Source organism: Phodopus roborovskii, unplaced genomic scaffold, assembly GCF_943737965.1.
Source record: "Phodopus roborovskii unplaced genomic scaffold, PHOROB, whole genome shotgun sequence".
Lineage (NCBI taxonomy): Eukaryota > Metazoa > Chordata > Mammalia > Rodentia > Cricetidae > Phodopus > Phodopus roborovskii.
The window spans coordinates 6598525-6617203 of NW_026126575.1; the positions used below are offsets into that span (position 1 = coordinate 6598525).

The window sequence follows — 18679 nt, forward strand, 5'->3', positions numbered from 1 at the left end:
AATGATTTTCTTTGTCCACCAGTATTTTTCAATGTGGGGGAATCTGTTTGTAAATGTTTAGGTAGTTTGAATGCTACCCTCAGATCCATGCTCCTTGACCCTCAGCATCTGGCACCCAGTTACAATACCCATGGCTTAGCACACAGGAAGCAAAAGTCTCTATAGAAATCAGGAAGAAGAAACCAGCAAAGACTTGAGACTTTAAGAATAATCCACCACATCAGAGGACTCTAAACCTTTAGTTTATTATATAGCTTTACAAAGAGAAAAGAAAACCATCAGACAGAAATGTTTAAATTTAAGATGTGAAACTCCATGTAAGCTTTACCTTGAACTCAAAAGGTCCTGATGTTTAGTTATAATCTTAGCAGGTTGGGAAGTCTATTATCTCTGGAAACTGAAAATCTTGGGAATTTACTCTCACAGATACTTGCTTATTATAAACCAGTGGTTCTCAACCTTCCAAATGCTGTGACCCTTTCACACAGTTCCTCATGTTGTAATGAGCCCCAACCACAAAATTATTTCATTGCTACTTCATAACTGTAATTTTACTACTGTTATAAATCATAATGTAAATATCTGATATGTGGACCTCAAGGGGTTACAACCCATAGGTTGAAGACTACTATTTAAAAAGGGTTTTTTGTTGTTGTTATTGTTTGAGTCAGGGTTTCTCTCTAGCTTTTAGAGCTTGTCCTGGAACTTACCCTGTAGACCAGACTGGCCTCATACTCACTGGGTCCCACCTGCCTCTGCCTCCAGATTGCTGGGATTAAAGGCACGTGACACCACAACCCAGCTGAGGTTGTTTTTTGTTTGTTTGTTTGTTTGTTTTATTTCCATTTTGTTTATTGGAAAATTCTTTTTGAAATTGAAACATAAAGCCTGTATATATTTGCAAGTCACAGAGTAATGTTTAAAGACACATATACATTGTGTTCAAGTCAAGATAAACATATCTAGTGCTCAAATCAATAGAAAGAGACCCATCTCCTAAAGGATTTTCCCTCCCTCCCTCCTTTCCTTCCTTCAATATCTCATGTAGTTTAGGCTGGCCCTTAGTCTCCATATATATCCGAGGATGATCCCTATGGCTTCTTCCTCCCTAGTACTGGGATTATAACTGCTATATGAAGTTGCATTTGTCATTTCTTCATGGTAAAAAACATTCAAAGTCCTTTCTTCTGGCCTTTGAAAGTATACAAAACAAAATAATAATACACAATAACAAATTATCACTGTCTGTAGTCAACCTACCATGTAACACAACACCAGAGCTTATTTCTTCTATCTTGCTAGAACCAGACAGGGTACTATCTATTGGACAGGCTTGATGCACTCCATTCCATTTCTCTCCATTGCTAAAAGACATATGAGAAAGCACACTAATAGATTGGGAACTGAAATCTGTTCCCATGCAAAAAAGACAGACTTTTATATTCAAGATGAAACAGACGCAGGAACTAATTTACATCATGTATCTTAATACACAGTTGAGGACACTGAGACACCCAGATGTCACATTTCTTATCAGCATGTAAGAAGAGTCAAATATAAGTTAGCACTGTTTTGTACAACTTTATTAACAAACTGAAACAGACTCAGCAAAGCCATAATTGGGCAGAAACAGTTACCCCCACTTTAACAAAAACCTAGAACTCAGACATGTAACATATTTTCCAGGGCATAATACCACAAAGCACATCATGTATTATCAAATCTAAGCCATAAACTATAATTTAAGATGCAGCTATATGCTGTTGAGTAAATTACAAAATGTCACTGATTATAGAGTGTGTTTTAATTGCTGGGACATGAAAAGGCAGAAAACCACACATCTCAGAATTGATGGTTGTAGTAATGCTTTCACCTAGAACATAGTGGTTAACTACCTTTTGCAATAATTTATAGATAAGAACCTTGAGATTACCTCACATGCTAAGACTGCATTTTCCAACATACCTAAGACCAGGAAATGATGAATTAATAAAATCAAACACAAAAGGGAAAGAGATTAGATAAAACTACATATGAATTCACAGTCTTTAACTACATATGAATTCAAAGTCTTTACGAATGAATTCAAAGTCTTTACATATGAATTCAAAGTCTTTCACTTTGCCACACACATTCTTTCTCAAATAAAGTACAATGAGAATTGGATTTTCAATCTAGACTCCCTATTTGGGAGCAATTCAAAGGCTATGATTTCAAGATAGGGTTTATTTGAAATGAAGACAGTTGCAAAGCAATTGAGTACTTTTAAGTCTTTATGAGTGTTTTTGAAATTTTATAGACCTTACCTAAACCTAATTTCACAGTGATTTTTAATCAGCCATTCTTTATTTATCTTCTTACAAGATTCTAGTGCATTTAAGCAAATGACAACTCTCTTTTTCCTTATCCATTGCTGTATTGATTTCCATAGCTCTTAGCTGAATTTGAGCCTGTAGTAATATGTGACAGGCATGAGCTGGGTTGGTAACAAACAACAGACCATTCACTAGAAACCCCATACAACTTGGGGCAGGCAGCACTGTACCTGACTATCTCTAGGTTCTGTCCCTCCATTGTAGTCTCCTCCCACTGAAGGGAGGGGATATGATATGATGATGGCATTTTCTGAAGTGCAATCCTAAGACACCTCAACTTTCAGTGTTTTGTCTTTGGTCTCATGTTTTGCAAAAGCAGATGGCATGTCATAAAGTCACTTAAGCAACCAGAAGTTCCTGTGGCCTCCTGACAAGAGCCAGCAAAACTGACCAAACATACTTTGAGATATCATGAGATAGCAACCTCCAGCAACCTCTATCAACTGTGTTCACACTTAAACTTCAAATTCACAATACTCTATTCCTCTACTACCTTGTGTTTAGTCAGCAGGGGCACCTTTCAGATGGACAGGCTAAATGGCTAAGCAGAATCCTTCTTAGAATGGCTTTCTAGCTTCTTTTACTCCTAGGAATTACTGAATATCCTTTACATACCACCTTGTAATGTACTCAGACCAAGAGGAGTGACAAAGGGGAGACAGCACTGTACAGAAATGGAACAGAGCAGGATACGGGACACCTATGCATGTGTTAGCATCAAGATGGCCAGGAAGGATCTATCTCCTAGTCACCTACTAGGGACTTCTATAAAGGGATGCTTCTGTCCTGGCCAGTCCTACAGTCATTTAGTCCCCAATAAATACACAGATGCTTATATTAATTATAAACTGTTTATCCAATGGCTCAGGGTTCTTATTGACTAGCTCTTAATTATTAACACATTTCTCTGCCCTCCTCTCCTAACACCAAAACAACCCCACTCCTCTCTGTGTGAGGTTATAGGTTTCCTCTAACTTCCTGTGTCACTGGGCTTCAAATGGTGCAGAAAAGGGCTGATAAGATGGCTCAGTGGGTAAAGGCACTTATTGCCATCCCTGGAACCTACCTGGTAAAGAGAATCAAGTCCTAGAGGTTGTCTTCTGACCTCCACACACACACACAGGCTGTGATACAAACGCAGCACATATAATGCATGCACATATACAAAATAAACAAATGCTTTCTTAAAAAACAAGGCAGAGAAACCAGGTGTGATGGCAAATGACTGTAATATCAATACTTGGAATACTGAGGCAGGAGAATAAGAATCTGAGGCCAGCCTGGGCTACAGGAGACCCAGTGGGGAGAAGAGGAGGTCCAAAATGAAATGTGTATTGTTGACATGAGCACTGCCATGTCAAGGATCCTGATGCTTCAGTCAGACCCATGGGAACTGGCAGAGCCTTCCTCTGGCCTGAAGGCAAATGTTGACAGTGCATTCAGTAAGTATCAACTGCTCTTTCTTCCTCTGGGATGACTAGAGCCTGAGATTGCTCCTCTACACATATCGCCTATGAGATTAAATAAACCCATGTGGCTGTTGGTGCCTGTGGTGGTTTCAGTAAGAATGGTCCCCATAGGCTCTTATGTATGAATGCTTCAGCACCAGGGAGTGGCACTATGAGAAGGATTAGGAGATGTGGCTTTGCTGGAGTAGGGATGGCCTTATTGGAGGAAGTGTGTCACTTCGGGTAGGCTTTTAGCTTTCAAAAGCCCACACCAGTGCCTCTCACTCTCTGCCTGAAGATCAGGATGTAGCTACTGCTCTAATATCATGCAAGGAACCCTGCTGCCACCATGATGATAATGGACTAAACCTCTGAAACTATAATCAAGCACCAATTAAATACTTTCCCTTATAGGAGTTGCTTTGCCATGCCTCACAGCGATAGAACAGTGACTAAGACCCTATGCCTCCAGCAGAAAGCATGGCCCGCCCAGCTTTTGTGTATGTGTGTCTCTAAGAGTCTGTTCTTTCTTCAGTCCCTCATTGACCCACCAGTTCTCAAACCAGGCTGTGCAGAAAGAATGAAATGCCAGAAGTACCCAACTCAGGTAACTAAAGAAGAGCATAGGCTACAGGAAGAAACGATAGAGAAACAGAGCTCAAACTCTGGAACCCAACTTTGATGAAACACAGATGGTCTACTTTTCTCACTGTCTTACCCATCACAATGGAGAGCAAAGCATATATGAGACCTCATAAACATGGAGCAGTTCCCTGCCTTAGACAAAGCTGCAAAAGTAGAAAAATCTCATAGAAAAAAAGAGGGGTAGGGGCAGAACAAATCTATTTTAAAGATTCCTTTACAATCACAATGTGCTTCACAAGTGTCTTGACTTGGGTATTTCCACTGCCGTCTTCTGCCCCTGTTTTTGGCCTCTTTCCATGTCTAATTCTGAATTTTCTTCTTCACTGAATAGATCCAGCCAAGGCAAAGAGAAATTATATGGCAAAAGAATGAATGATTTTTTTTTTAAAGCGCTCTTATAAATAACTATCTGCAGAAATCTTGAAATAGCTGTGGATAAAGAATTGTCATCCAATCTACAATACTAACAATATGAAGACTAAAAAAAATTAAAAAATAAAAATAGTAGTCCATGTAATGGCTATTCACAAGTCTTCTGGGAAATTAAAAATAGGCATAGCCTCATCCCAAGTTCAATAGCAACCTAAAGATTTATTTGCTTAATAGTTTGATTTCCTAATAGTATTCTAACCTGCAGCCAAGGTCTTTAGCAGAGGGACCGCTTGTCAAAAATGCTCTCAAATAGCCTCACTAATGTTTTATCATCATTAAATGCCTGTGACAGAATAGATCTCCTGGCTCCTCACTGCCAACCAACATATCAATGGTAGAAAGACAACATAGCTTCAAAGGCTTTATAGCAAGCATAGTGACACTATAAAAGCAGAGATGAGCCAGCACACTCCACCACCAGAGTACTGGCTCCCTGGAGAACATGAAAGCAGATCTACAGTCCAGGCCAGATGAACCTCTGACACAGGCTAGCAAACCTTGATGTTCACCAAAGGTGCCAACAAGGCCTACAAGCAATGTGCATACAAACTCATGTTCATGTTTGCATACAGTTATTTAATAAAGACTTAAACACTTCTAAAGACAACTGAGAAAGAGAAAAAAAGTCATACCATCTAAATCATTGTTCTCATTCCCTTTTTCTTAGTAGATGGTGCGGGAAGGATAACTCTAGTAGAAAATAAATTCCACGGTCTTATCAAGGGCCTAACATTGTCTTCCTGATAACTCATATTATACAGCCACAGAAGCACACCAATACTAATTAGGAACTACACAGGAATACTCATGGCCAGAGGATATTTTGCAAGGCTACACAGTAGTGAAGAAAATAGCAATAGCCATTTGTGTTCTTGGTTGGTTGATCAAGTTGACTTTTGAGATCTTCACCTTCTCCACAAGGAGTTTCAGCAATACCACTCTCCTTAAGAGATTCATTCTTGGGGGTGAAGGAGAGTCAATGTTAGGTGTGGTTATGCATTTGCCTATACCTCCAAAGCTGTGGATGGAAACAGGAGGATTACAGGTGCCTGCTGGAGTCAGCCTAGCTCCAGTTTAGTATGCCAGTCTGCTTTATGGTTTGTATGACAAAACACCAGGGCCAAAAGTGACAGGCTTGGCAAAGGCTTAATTTGACTTACACCTCCAGGTCAAAGCCCATCAGTGAGGAAAGTCATGGCAAGATACAACTTGGCATCACTTGCCCAAGGATGGCACCACGGACAGTGAGCTGGACCATCACACATCATTAGCCAAGAAAATACCCCTTAAACATGCCCACAGGCCAATCTAATGAAAGCAATTCCTGAATCGAGGTTCCCTCTTCCCCCATGACTCTAGTTTGTAACAATTTGACAAAAGCTAACCAGTACAGTGAGAGATTGTCTCAAGGAGAAGAGTGATAGAGAATACCTGACTCCCTCCTCCAGCTTCCCAATGTGTGCACCTGCATTCACACTCAACACACACACACACACTTGACACACACACACCACACACACTACACATAACACACACACACACACACACACACACACACACACACACTCATACACAAAACCAAATAAGAAACAAAACAAAACCAAACTCAGAAAAGGTCCTGCTTCAGAAAGCACTAAGAGAATCATGTTCCCAATAATTTTATCAGGTCAAAGGGGCTAATTAAAGAAGATAGGAAGATGAGGAGGCAGCAAAAAGCCTTTATACTCTGTTGTACCATACCCCACTGGTATTTATATTTACATTTAATTTAGGCTGAACACTAATCCAGCAAATCTCTTCAGCAGTTAAATGTTGCCTTCAAAGGGACATCAGGACATAAACCCCGGAGTCAGCAGCATCCACATCAGCATGCACACAACAATCTCCAAAGCACTGTCCCAAGGGCACCTGTGTACCAGAGAAAGGGCACAGCTGGAGAGGCAACTGATGTGAAGGACTGGGGAAGGACCCAGCATGCATACAAGCTCAGGCTTTTCACCAACTCTTCACTCAGCCAAGGGAAGGGGGTGGGGTGGGGTGAGCGCCAGTGCTTGCTGACAGTGAGGCAGGAGCTGTCCCAACCTTGTGCCCTGGGTTCTCTTTTATTTCTGATTCTTTATAACATTTAAAAAAAATTTTTTTTTAGCACACATACACACATTCTCTCTGTCTCTGTCTCTCTCTCTCTCCTGGTCATTATAATCAGGAGTCAGCCCTTGATGTATTTATCCAAACACTCCAGGTGACTCCTTACTATAAGGTATGAGGGAAACCCTCAGCCATAATCAAATCAAGATGCACAGCAGAACCCTAATGAGAAACAACTTGACTACCTATCCCTGCACACAAGCAGGGGGCTTAACTCAACCCATTGTGTTCTATACCCTGCTCAGTATGGCTGATCCAAACAAGAGACTAAAGTTCCACATCAGGGTTTTGGCTACTAGTGAGCAGACAACTCAGGACTAATAAAGCTTCGGCCAGTCTATAGCTATTTAGTGCCTGCTCTGGACAGAGGCCTGGCTGATGTCCTGTATGTTACACATTCCAAGAGGGAATGATGATAGCTAAGCTTGCTTTTGGGTTTAAGGCAGACTAATACTAAACATGAGTGCTAGGTATCCAGAAACATTCTGAGAGGGCTGGGGAGACAGCTCAGTCAGTAATGTGCTAACTGCACAAGCATGGGACCCTGTTTTTGACTCTCCTGAGCTCACACTTAAAATAGCTGGGGGCACACTTGTAATCCTACAGCTGGGTAAGCAAGGAGTCATGGGTCCCTGGGGCTCAGAGGGCAGCCAGCCTAGTCTGCTTGTCAAATTACAAGCCAATGAGAGATTTTTTTCCCCCCTCTGAAAACAAAGTGGACAGTGCTTGCAGAATGATATATAAAGTTCAACTCTGGAACACATGAATACACATATCTGAAGGAACAGCCATACACAGACACACACAAACACCACACAAGACACACACAGACACACACACACAGCCTTATGATGCTCCATGAATTTGTACTATTTCAAGTACAAGGAGTTTGGCCCTGTGTGACTACACAGCTTAACAACCTACAGTAATAAGCTAAATAATTCTCATGTTTACTTTTATTATCCACATAGACCAGTACAAAATCCAGCTGGGGGTAGCCATGTTTTGGCTAGCTTGTATACTGATTTAAGGCTTTAAGTTGTTTCTTCTTTGTTGTTGTTGTTTTGGCAAACCTTTAATCCTAGCACTTGGGAGGCAGAGGCAGTCAGATCTGTGTGAGTTTGAGGCCATCTGGATCATCTGTGAGTTTCAGACTAGCTGGGGCTACAGAGTGAGACCCTGTCTCAAAACAAACTAGCTGTTAAGCAAACTAGCATTTATGGATTTTTATTTTTAAAAAAAGAATAAAAAATAATCTGGTTTGTAAATTTCAATTGTGGATTTCCAGATGGAGATACTGACACGTGCTACATGGCTGAGTGACTGAAAATAGCTAGGAGAGGCAAATGCCCTATGAACTCGCTACTATGGGATCTCCACAGAAATCAAATTAATAAAGACAAATGAAACTGGCAGTGTGCAGTCAATGAAGGGAAGGGAAGGTTAAGTTGTTGGTTGAGTATAAAGTTTTAATTTTGCAAGATGCAAAGAAATATGACTGAAGTTTGGTTGGACAATTGTGTGAATGTACTAATATTGTGAGCAGTTAACCACACTTAATGATTAAAATGACAGGCTCTGGAGCTGGAGACAGTTCAGTGTATATACTGCTGTTGCAAAGGGAACCTGGGCTCAGTTCCCGGCACCCACAAGGTAGCTCATAACTACCTGTAACTTCAGTTCCCCATCTCCTCATTTAGTAGACACACACTTGAAGACATACTTCTGCAGCTAACACTCAAGACACATAAAGTAAAACATCTTTCTTTAAAAGATGGTGTAAGCTCTACATTATGTATATCTGGTTCACAGTTAGGATTTAGCAGACAATTTCTAAATGTGCTAACAGGAAAATAAAAAGTCAAACTTCCAATTTCTCTTTAAAATTGAAACGATCTGGCAATCTGGCAATAACAGGGACCATGCTACAACCTGGCAATGAACAGTTGGAGGAAGGATAACTATATGCTCTGCTTTGCCCAAATTCCTAGCATCTCTTGTTGTAGAAAGAGGACTCTGAGTTCATCTCCAAGACAAAGAGAGAAACTGACAAAGGGAGCTTATCCTATCAATCTGATTATTGTACTCATAAGCTAAAAAAGAAACCCTGTGGAATTACTCTACAAACATGGAAAAACCATTTGAGAAATTCCAGTACTGATTTGGGGGGGGGGTAAGGGAGCAAGATGGAGAAAATAGATAACAACTTTTGGAAACTGTAACTAGCTCACACAGTCCTCCACCTGAAAGGGGCTTACAAGAGACCTACCCCAGCACTCACATATAGCTCTGAGGTGGAGTGCTTCCCCTGCAAGTATAAATGAGAGACACATAACTGCTTTTCTCTATTCTACCAAACACATCACTACAAGAACCCTCAAAGAGCACGACAAAGAAAAGAAAGGAAATAGAAGACTTACAAAATTGGAAAAGGTGAGCAACACAGATGGCACAGTTTATGCTGGCATCCTAGAGAAATTTCCATGACTAGGGAACTACCCCAACCCCCATTGCTTATGTATTAACCACTACTGTTTTCCCTACAGCAGGCAAAGAAGCCACCTCCACAGAGACCATCCAACCCACAAGCTGAAAATATCTGCTAAAGGACTTTGAAGAAAAAGGTTTCTAACCCCTGATCGATGTGGACAATCTGATTTAATCTGTAATATTACAGATCACAAGAATGATGTCCAAAAATATATGTATTTCTGCCCACTTGCAATCTGTGGACAGAACTGAAATGCTCAAGTTGTGTTTATTGAAGCATCAAAAATACATAATATTGAAGGCTAAATCTGACCACAAGGTAAAAGGAAAGAATGGACTCTTGAGAGTTGTCCTTTCACCCCCACAAGCACTCCCTGATGCAAGCATCCCCCCCCACAAAAATATTAAACCAAAAACGTTAAAAGGAAGAAACAAGACCTTTAAAGATTCCCCTTACAGAATATATGCATCCTACTGTATTAGGGATGGAACCCAGAGCCTGCATAGGGCAGGTGAGCTGTACTACTTAGTTAGATCCTAAGCTCCATGGGAATATTTTGTTTTAACTATAAATTCTCTACATTTAGATATTCAACACAGTCCTAGCCAAAATTCCATCTTACAATTGTAGCACTAGAAATAGTGGTTCTAAAATTTATGTAGAATTTTATTTCAGAAGATCTTCAATGACCAAAATGAATTTGAAGATGGAAAAGAGGGTTTAAAAAAAAAAATCAATTCCCAATTACCAAGACAATGCTATCCTACTCTGTGAACAGAATAGACACTCCAAATATGCGTATGCACATCACATATGATTCACTCTTGCAGTTAGAGATAGAAATGCAATCCAGTGGAGAAATGACACATTTTCAAGAAATGCTTGAAAAACAACCAAACTTGTTGCAGACAAAAGACAAAACCAATAAGAACATAAATGGTATGGTGGTACATGCCTTTAATCCCAGCCCTGGGGAGACAGAGGAAGAAGCAAGTCCATCTCTGTGAGTTCAAGGCTAGCCTGGTTCACCTATCGACTTCCAGACCAGCCAGTGTACACAGTGAGACTCTGTTTCCCATCCCTACTCCTATCATAATTCAAAATGGATTGGAAACATAAAAGCCAAATCACAAACTATAAAATTTATGGATAGAGATGGGAAAAAAAATTCTCCTGACCTTCTGTTACATGGAATGTGATAGCAAAAGCAACTACATATAGTTACAAGGGATAATATGGATAGCAACTAAATTCAAACTTCTATTCTCTAAAGTCACTATAAAAGCATAAACACACAAAGCAAAGCCTCAGAAATAATACTTGCAAACCAAATAGTTGAAAAAGGACTTTTATTGAATATATATATATGCATTAAAAAAATAGCCAGCATAAAAGGAGCAAAACATTTCATTATACACTTTAAAAAAGAAGGTACATGAAAAGCAAATGAGGACATAAAAAGACTCAATATCATCTGTCACCAATAATGAAATACCGCTAGACACCATTAAAACATTAAAGTTGAAAAGATTAGCCAAGAGGCTGAAGAGAAAGTTCAATGGTTAAGAGCACATACTGCTCTTGCAGTGGACCTGAGTTCCTAGGAACCACACTGGACACTTCTGACCTCTACTGGCACCTCTACTTATGTGTGGGTATATATCCCCTAACAGGCACACGTAATCACGTACTCTTAACAATAATAATAAAAGAAAAAGTCTGGCCTAATCAACACTTGTTGAATACATGAGATAATTGAAGTCTCACATAGTACCAGGCTGGGATGTAAAAGGCAACAGGCACTCTGGGAATGCTGTATTACTGAAAAATTTCAGATGACGTTAACATCTAGCCATTCCACACTTAGATACTAAGAGAAATGAAATCCTAGGTCCATTTAAAGGCTAACTTGGTAGGTGTTAATTATAACAGCCCTCCAACTAAAATAACAAAAATGTCCATCAGCAGAGAAGTAGGTAAATTATGGCATCTCCATACGGAGCACGAGTCTACTTGGTAGTTAAACAGTGAACTATGGCTACATGCTACAACAGGAATGGATCTCAAAGAGTTATATCAATGAATGAAGCATAATTCACTGTTACAATTGATTTAAGGCAGACTGGTTCATTTACAAAAAGAATATATATTACATGACTTAGCTTGTGTAAAGCTTCTAAGAAAAGCAACCTAATGCATAGCAATGGAAAATACATACTGGGGCCGGAAAGATGGCATATCCACACTTCCACAGGACCAGAGTTCAATTCCCAGCATTCACATGATGGCTAACAACCACCTATAACTACAATTCCAAGTGATCTAACACCTATCCTCTGATGGCACCACACATATGCAATGCTCAGATGTACATGCAGTCAAAATGCTCAGATGTACATGTAGTCAAAACACATAAAATAAAAATAAAGCTCAAAAAATAAAAATTTAAAAAGAAAGAAAGCATGTATCACTGTGTGGAAATGGAAAAAGTACAGTGTAGGTAACAGAGATATAAATAGGTACAAGGAAAGTTACAAACAAAACGTGAGTGTGGTTTTGTCCCCTCCCCCGTCTCCAAATTACTTGATTTAACTCCTGAGTACCAGTCATCCTTTTGCATCAGCTTTTCAAGCAGCTAGGACTAAAAGCATATACAATTGGGCCTAGGTTTTTGATCCCTCATAGTGATGGCTTCAAACTATTTCACACACTAAATACATACAAGATCAAATTCATCTCAATAAGTCTTTTAAAGGTCTTTAATGTAAGTTAAATTTAACTGTTTCCTAATTGTCTGGTACATTAATAATCACAAGATTTATATAATTTTATCTGCAAAACACACCATCAACATTTTAACCTAAATTTTTCCACTTTCTGTTTCTTTCTCCTATCAAAACAATCAGGCTAACATGTATGAGCAATTTCTTCAGAAATTATAATAGAGGATTCAGTTCATGGCACAAATGTAATCAACATAATCACATCAGTATTATAATGTACCTGGCATGCTAGCATGAAAATTAGCGGTGATCCTATCATTCCCATGCAGATAAATCACTTGTACTCTCTTCTCTGGATAAAGGATTCCAGTTCTAACAGACTGGAGTTAGGCCCACCTCTGTGAGCCAAGTTAGGACTTAGACATTCCAGGAAGCCCCCTATTTATTGACTAAATTCAGAATCCATTCAACATTCTTCTATGTTAGCATGACCACATTCATCATCTGCTTCCAGGATTATCCTTGGAGCATCTTTCTCCCATCTGAAAAATGGTTGAGCCAATATCTATATTGAAAAGTTGTCATGGGGACTAGAAATGTATGCTCCAAGAAGAAAGATTTGCTTAATTTATATAACTCAAGCATTCAGAATAGTGTTAGTATACAATAAATGTTCAATAAATATCTATTAAATAGAGGAATATATAAAGGGCCTTCACATACTACCACACACACAAGAAGTTATTTCTGTAAGAACTAAATTCATGAAGTCACCTTAGATATTCTTTATGTTATTTAAAGTCACAATTTCTAAGGTCAGAAGTCAAGAACAAAACCAAACCACAGGGAAGAAAAGGATACATGATCTTAGTGCTCCAAAGATGAAAACAAAGACCAAAAAAAAAAAAAAAACTTCAGTAATTTCAAGTAAAAGTGGCTGATACAATAGACATATAAAACACACATACAATTAATGCAGAGTCTTGGATGAACTTATGTCTAAGTTACTTTTCAGTTGTTCTGAAGAGACTCCATGACTGAGACAATTTACAGAAGAAAATGGAGCTTACAGGTTCAGAGGATGAGTTCTTGACCATCATGGCAGGGACATGGCAGAAGGCAGGCATGGACTTAGAGCAGTACCTGAGAACTCACATCTTAATCCACATCTGCACCAAGAGAAACACACTGTGAAAGGCTTTGAAACCTCAAAGCCTACCCCCAATGTCACACCTCCTCCTCCAAGGCCATATTTCCTTATCTCCACCAACTGGAGGCCAAGTATTATAAGAGCTTATGAGGGCCATTTCATTTAAACTATGACAAGGCAGTTTTATATGAAGGTAAGATCAATACCAGAACCATGCTGAGAGTCAAAGACATCCTAGGAAAAAAGAAAAGGCATAATTCTCATCTATCTATACTTAAATTATTATATTTTAGTTTTTAATTTTTACATGTCTTATTTGCTTGTTTGTTTGTTTACCATGTGAGTGTGTGATGCTCACAGAAGCCAGAAGAGGGCCTTAGATTCCCTGGAACTGGGCTTATAGAATGTTGTGAAGAGCCATACAAGTGCTGGAAGTTAAACCAGGGTCCTCTGGAAGAGCGAAGTACTCGAAACTGCTAAGTCATCTCTCCAGCCTCTTAAAACAATTCTTAAAACATCCTAAAGTGTTAAAATGATTACTAATGGTGCTCTTAAATTGCATGCTTCTCCTACTTTACCCCAATCTGCCATCTACAAAAAAACCTAAAAATGTCTTAGAAGTGTCCAATTTAAACTCTCCACCAAATGCAATAGTCTACATTTTGCTTAAGCTCAATGCTGCCAGTCTGTTTCCAAAGTGAGAAAAGCTCACTGTTTCTGCAGGTGAGCCCCAGGATGAAGTGGGCTCATGTTTAAGGAACAGCAGGATAGAGTAGGTCCCTCAGCTCAGTGAGGTAGTGATATGAGGAGATTTATATCTACCAGCACAGTCTCCATCCTGGAACAGCCTGTAGACAGTTGAGCCCAGGCACACAGTCATTGGACCTTACCCCTCAACCCTCAAATTCCTTCTGGTGAGTGATGCATCACATCTGTCTCAATCTTACACGTGCATGGGCTTGCCTTGTGTCATGTGAGTGAATAAATATCATGAAAATGTGACTCTCCTGGGAATGCAACACTGCCCACCACACCTCGGCTCTTTACCCAGAATTCTGCAAGCTGAGGGAGGGAGGGTTCTGCTGTAGTCAGGAACCTCAGATCACAAATGACTAGCCATGACCTCGGACTACCAAGTCCAGAGACTCTGGCAGCCAGGCTAGGCATCCCATTTGCTTTCCTTAAGGAATCATATCATGTTGCTTCTTAAAATCTCACAGTTTTGTCCTGAGATGAAGTAACACCACTTCTGCCAGGAATCACATGCAGCAACATGGTTCTGTCTTGTTTCTGGACATACTGTATTTGATAAAATTAGAAGGAAGCAGTCATACTAGCATTCTGAGAAGGACGGGGGGGGGGGGGATTTTCAACCAGCTTTAAGATACTCGAGAAAGAAGACATAAGGAAGCATTTTCCCCCCAGGTTCCAAATCCCACTTGCAACACTGATCCAGAAATGGAAAGGTGCTATTATTGCCCGGTGCTATTATTCCTATAAGAAAACTTGGTCACAAGGAACAATGACGTCTCCTGGTCCAAGAGTTTCTCAATAAGGAAAGATGCCCCCTGCAAGCTCTCTTAAATTCTGTGCATTCTGGAAATCCACAAAACACAAGACACACTTGGCACTGCACCTCCAACAGCAGTAATGGACAATTGGGTCAATGTGAATGTGAATGGCCATAAGGTGAACAGTACTGCCCAGCCTCACTATCAGATTCTGTGAGGTCAATGTAGGTGTTTTTGAGACAAGGTAAAAGAAACTTAACAAAAATCCAGGGTTACAATGGAGGTCATGAAGACATCAGGTGGGACCCTCCAGCAAAGTTTCTGCCATGTTACTGCAGCACCTTCTGTCACTCAGCGGTTGAAACCAAGACACATGCATATGTGAACGTTGCACAGCTCCTTTTTATGGTGAATAGGATACACATCTGTACCTGCTATCAGATGCCATTTCATCAAACTTGCTGCTGAAATGCAAAGAGGATCAAAAGACTCAGTTCTAGAGCCTCAGAAAATAAAGCCAGTGAGAAAGGTGATGAAGGAAGCATAATTTATAAAGACCTCCCTAAGAAAGAAAACAACACCATGTTTCCAAGGGCTTTGGCTTGATTATAGTCATGGGATTTCCAACTATATCACAGAGTAACACGGAGACACTCCGAAAGCTCAGGTCAGCACGGTGTTTGCAGCTGCTACTCATCTTAGAGAAGAGAATGGAAACAGCCTAGACATATTGTCCATCAACTGATGACCAGATAATGAACGTGTGGTACATTTATACAATGGAATAATATTCAACTTAGGGAAAATAAAATTTGCAGGTTAATGGACTGAACTGAAACCATCATGCTGAGTGAAAAAACTCAGATGCAGAGAGACAAACAACATGTTTTCTCTGAAATACAGATGCTAATTTTTAAACTTTAGAGATGTATGCTTCATATGGAATGCCCACACAGTTTACAATACTAGTAAAGGGCTATGTGGGAGCATGGACTCTTTCAAGCAAGGAGAGACAGAATATAATGGTAAAGAGGGAAAAGAGAAAAATGGAATATAAGAGATTAAGGGGGCTAGGAGCAAAGGATAGATGAGGGAATGTCAAAAGCAATGATTAAATTCTTTTTGAAAAGTCCCCCCTCCCTCTCCTTCCTTCCATCCATCCTTTCCTCTCTTCCTTCCTCTGTTCCTCCATCCTTCCACCTCTCTCTCTCTCTCTCTCTCTCTCTCTCTCTCTCTCTCTCTCTCTCTCACACACACACACACACACACACACACACACACACTAAACCTATAACCACATGCTACCAAATAAAAACCTTAATGAATGAATGAATTCTTTGTAAGCTTTGGCCAATGAAGTCCCATAGGCCTACAAATATTACGGGTTATTATCATTGAATTTAGTTATCTTCCAAAATTTGATGGTAAGATCCTATTCCTAAAGACACCATACCCTTGATTCATAAAACATGGAGTTTAACACCATGGCTGCCTAAACAAAACCTGAACAATTCCAACTCCAGTTGGGACCTCACTCTTATATGAAGAACTACAACCAATTAATGAGTTGAGAGAGGAAGAATTGGTCTTCCTCAGAGGCCCCAGATTGATTATCCAATACCATGGTGTCAACTCTAGAAACATATACATACAAGTAATACTAAACAGACTCAGCTGTGCTGGATAGTTTTATGTCAACTTGACAAAAGCTAAAATCATCTAAGAGGAGAGAGCCTTAATAAAGATAATGCCTCAGTAAGACAGGGCTATAGGCAAGCCTGTAAGGGCACTTTCTGAATTAGTTATTGATGGGGGAAGGCATAGCCCATAGTGGGTGGTGCCACCCCTGGGTTATATAAGAAAGTCCTGGGTTATATAAGAAAGTAGGCTGAGTAGGCTGTGTTGAGCAAGCCTGAAAGCAGTATCTGTCCATGGCCTCTGAATCTGTTCCTGCCTCTAGGTTCTGGCCCTGTTTGACTTCCTGTCCTGACTTCCTTCAGTGATGGACTATAATGTGGAAGTGTAAGCCAAATAAACCCTTTCATCCCCAAGTTACATTGATCATGGTATTTCATCCCAGCAACAATAACCACACTAAGACATTATCAATAATGATTAAAGAAAAAGAGGTCACGAATTTGAGAGAAAGTGGAAATGGGAGTGCATGAAAACAACGAGAGAGAGGAAACGATGCAGTATTTTCATTAGAAATTTAACAAAAGAACATCAAAAAATCCATATTTAAAAAGGCTATCTGGCTTTTATGGTCGTGGAATATGCTAGGCATGCATCCACCACTTCTGAAGAAAAGTAATCATTAGTCTCACCCAGCTGTGAACCCTGTGAGCAACAATAACAACCTATATATCAAGATGTGCCCAATAGCGCAATAGTGGCACACATATTATAAAGACAACCAACCACTTTCTCATTGAATTTAAGGCCCACTCCATATGCCTGGCACTGGTAATGAGGCCAAGAACCCATGGCAAGATAGGTCAAAGGTCCTAAGAGAAAACCTACTAGCACTAAAACAACTTCTAATCGCTATAGCAAGAGATCAGTGTATCTCTCAACTTACATCAGAGGGTTTTTGTATATTAGAAAGCAATAAATAGAGGCTACAACTGGCCAATGCATAGGGAATAAAAACTTCAGAGTGCTCAGCCCTAAATGGGACTTCTATATCACACTCCTCCCCTCAATGACCAAAGGTATTAGTGGAAGAGGAAAGCAAGATTTTAAGAGCCAGAGATGGTGGCTTATTACAAGAAAACAGTGTTTTGTTTTGTTTTTAAATACAACAAGGCAGATACACATAAGAACTCATAGCAAATGCAACAACATGCATAAAACCTGTGCTAGTTCAAGCCATACAAAACTCCAACATGTGGGACAGGAGGCACATTCCCCACTCTACAGAGGACCTGCTGGCATTTGATAGCTACTGGGGAAGGCAGAGTCAATTTTCTTTATGGTGTGATCTCTGATGTACGAGCTGCATTCCAGGATGACTTAATGTATTTAAAACAGAGACAGAGAGTGAAGACAAAGTGGGTAGTAGTGAGGTGGGGGTAGGTCTAGGAGGAGCTGGGAAAGGAGGTGACTATAATCATAATATATTGTATAAAATCTCAAGGCATAAAATATTAGGTTTTAATTTTTTAAAAAGAAGTATGGAGTGTGATTTAGGAATATCGTTCCTAGCACTATGAAAGGAAAAAATAATGGCTAATGAAACTTGACAAAGTCACTTGTATTCTTTCTTTATTCATTAATATATTTTTTTCTTCTTATAAAACTATAATGATCACATATGTTCTTATGACTGTCATGCAGAAGCAGTGGCACAAGCCTGTAATCCCTGCACTTGGTAGTCAGGGACAGGAACTGTGAGCTTGAGGTCAGACTGGTTTACATAGAGAGTTCCAAGCCAGTCAAAGTTACATAGTGAAACCCTGTCTCAAAAAGACTGTCAGCTCCAAGCCAGGGAGTAGTGGCACACATCTTTAATTCCAACATTTGCAAGGCAAGATTTGCGAGGCAAATCTCTGTGAGTTCACCTGGTCTACAGAGTAAGTTCCAGGGCAGGCTCCAAAGCTACAGAGAAACCCTGTCTCAAACAGACAAACAAACAAAATTTGACTATCAGATCCCTCAAAACACAGCCTTATTTTTTTTCCCCTGCCTCATTTACTGTTCCAGCCCAAGACTAGGTCTGAATCTAATGTTGGATAAATTCTTCCAAAAAAATAA

The 18679-nt window shown here is 39.8% G+C and overlaps 1 protein-coding gene and 1 non-coding gene across 20 annotated transcripts in view; one reads left to right on the forward strand and one right to left on the reverse strand.

The window, feature by feature from the left end:
• Magi1 (membrane associated guanylate kinase, WW and PDZ domain containing 1) overlaps window positions 1-18679 on the reverse strand; it is a 576610-nt gene that overhangs the window by 172084 nt on the left and 385847 nt on the right. The gene's annotated exons all lie outside the window — the stretch shown is intronic.
• LOC127236041 (small nucleolar RNA SNORA44) lies at window positions 15502-15629 on the forward strand. Its single transcript, XR_007835751.1, has one exon. It is a non-coding gene; the product is annotated as a small nucleolar RNA SNORA44 (small nucleolar RNA).